This window comes from Acyrthosiphon pisum, chromosome X (genome assembly GCF_005508785.2).
Source record: "Acyrthosiphon pisum isolate AL4f chromosome X, pea_aphid_22Mar2018_4r6ur, whole genome shotgun sequence".
Taxonomy (NCBI): Eukaryota; Metazoa; Arthropoda; class Insecta; order Hemiptera; family Aphididae; genus Acyrthosiphon; species Acyrthosiphon pisum.
The window spans coordinates 6,537,304-6,537,531 of record NC_042493.1 but is presented as its reverse complement, the minus strand read 5'-3'; positions in this window follow the sequence as shown (position 1 = coordinate 6,537,531).

Here is a 228-nt window from a genome sequence, read left to right as displayed (position 1 = left end):
TAAAAATACATGGTCAAACATTTTTTGTAAGCAATTTAAGTTCAAATTTTCACAAAATATATGAAATTAAAAAAAAATGTATAAAAGGATTAACTTTTATAGCTAAGAATTGAAAATGTAAAACAAGGTTCTTACACTTTTTGAAATAATGAGTGTTCAATGATAAAAGAATCACTCCGTATAGTACCTTTTTTTTTTTTTTTTTTTTTCAGTTTGGCCGGGCTTAGC